Genomic DNA, 2603 nt, shown 5'->3' with positions numbered 1-2603 from the left:
GACTCCAGTCAAAAGCATTTTCTGCCTTCTCTTCTTTGGGATCATCTGATCAACTTGTACCGACCCAGTTGTTCCAGCAGGGGAGGTCTCTACGTACGCATCAAATAAATTGCTTCAAAGCATATTTGTCCATATCTGCTGATCCACTTATATAATTGGTCGGCCCGTTTCTGTCTTTACTCTTCTCCACCTCAATCTATTCAGACATCCTCTTAATTTACCAGAAATAATCAAACAAAATGAACCGGTGTTCTGCTGCTGAACAAAACAGAGGACGTACTTTGATGATGTCATTAAGTACTGTGGGATCATGGGAGTTGATGTCTTTACTGTTAAACCTCCATAGCCATTGAAAATCTACCTGATGGACTCAGAGTTTCATTCAAATTAGTCAAAGTTTGAGCGTGAGGCGACCAATTATGTCTAATAAAATTACAGATTTCTCTGGGTTTTTTTCATTGCCTTGAACATTTGAGGTAATGTAAGTAAACAACAACATGTAAAAATAAATGTTTTTAGACATTACAAGGTAGAAATGTTTTGTATCAGTCGGTGGAGAAAACTGGATTTTGATGTGGTAATAACGTGTGTGTGTATATAAATGTTGTGTCTGTGGAGACCATCTGCACTGACCCGCCTGCAGCTGTGTTTTTGTCAGAATTGAAGTGGGAAGCAAACGGCGATAAAGAAGTAGACTGTCGCTACTTCAGGTTTTAGTTTTAGAACAACCTGGCTGGCACCAGACGTCAGAAAGACGTTGGACAGATGTTGAAATCTTCCAACGTTGGAAACATGTTGAATTTTTGTTGGAAACGAAAAACCCAGAGCTGACTTGACTTTTAACTTTATGACATTGGACTGACGTTCTCAACCTACGTTCCATAAATATGGATGTCTAACAATGTTGGTGACCTGCTTGTTTGTTTGTGGAGTGCAAGTCTTGTGTGTCATATTGTATATTAATGAATCTTACTCACGCAGTTCCACGTAATGCGTATGCGCAGCACATAGTCATCTCAAGTCTAATTTATCTCTCCGGGCGGGACGACAGTCCTCCTGGGTGCAGGTGAATAATCAATCTTTTCAGTTGATCTCTCTCTCCTTGTTGTTTTTTAGGAGATTTTGAGGTGAGCCTCCTTGACAACCTTGGCAAAGAGCGTCCTCCCTTAATGTAAAATGCAGCATTTACAAGACACTACATCTCTTTTCAAACTCAAACTGAGCACTGATCGTTTCATGAGGCCGTGCTTTACGACGCTGTGAAGAGCACTGGACCGCTCCACGTCCTGGTTCAACCACCATGATTTATACTGGCTCGAGTTAATACGCGTCTGTCCTGATTTCAAAGATGAAAAGATACACGACTGCAAACTCTTCCCGATACAAAGAGCGGTCTGCGATGCTGCTAACAAACGTAAAACGGTGGAGACTGATGGAGGAAGAAGTTTAACGCGTATCGACTGCTTCACGTGGAGCTGACGGTCAGTTTAGTGAGTTTAATTTGCTGTTCTAATTGTGAACCTACCTGCAGCAGATTTTCCCTCCAGCCTGTTCTGGATCAGGTCCTAACAAGAGGTCGTTATTAGGAGGATGTGAGTCTCTGATGAAGACACATACAGCACTGAAATATTCGTCCTTTAACACAGATTATGTGGCACATGCAGCATCACGTGGTAAAAAAACTCACACTGACCAAGCACCCGAACACTGCTGTCTATTAAGATGAGCTTGTTTCCTATGCAAAGCTACATCTCTGAGAAAATCTCTCAGCATGAAGGGGCCCCCGGGGGACATGAAATGAAACTATTGTCAACAAAGAGCCCAAATATGTTTGCTGACATGAGGTGGTTGCTTTATTCCTTCTCTGGTGAAACACGCTGGAATGGGTACAAACAGGACGGCTGGTATAAAACGACAAGCCACAGCTAAATGAGGCTGCACGGCCATGATGAGCAGCGATGGCTGTTTTGCCACGCTCTGTGGTGCAGTTTTGTTTTCCATCATGATCTTTGTGTTGGTTTATATGCAGGGATTTTATTTTTTTTAAAAATATATTTGGTGATACGTTTGAAGAAGTGCGTTTTATCTAAGCAGCAATGTACGTGTATGAAGGAGGTAGAAAAAACCTGAATACTGAGTGGGAGATCCTGGGGAAAGTAAAGCAAACAAGCCAGTCTGCTGCCCTGTGAACACCCCAGTGTCACTGACAGACAGAGAGTGTTTTAAGAGAAGTTCAGCAGAAACGTATTTTCATTAGGAAAGGCTTAGACAAATTTCTGAATAACATTGTTTGCATTTAGCATGAGATAGCAGACGGCACCAGAACATCCAATAGCCACGCCTCATGCATTTCTCTGCATGCATCTTCATCATTTGTATATTTGAATATATGCTGTTAAGCTCACAAGTACATTAAATTGTCAGTAGATCATTTTTTTGCTTCGACTGATCATTCTGAAGTAAAAACTGATTGCACAGTGTAATAGCTGTGGTAAAAAAAAATTACATCATCCACATATAGATTTTTTTTTCGACTTTTCCACAGAAATGAACGTCTCGTTACGGCAAAAAAAAAAAAAAAAAAAAGCGAGTCTGTTGTAGTG

The sequence above is a fragment of the Acanthopagrus latus genome, chromosome 9, assembly GCF_904848185.1.
Source record: "Acanthopagrus latus isolate v.2019 chromosome 9, fAcaLat1.1, whole genome shotgun sequence".
Classification (NCBI taxonomy): domain Eukaryota; kingdom Metazoa; phylum Chordata; class Actinopteri; order Spariformes; family Sparidae; genus Acanthopagrus; species Acanthopagrus latus.
This window is presented reverse-complemented; position numbering follows the sequence as displayed.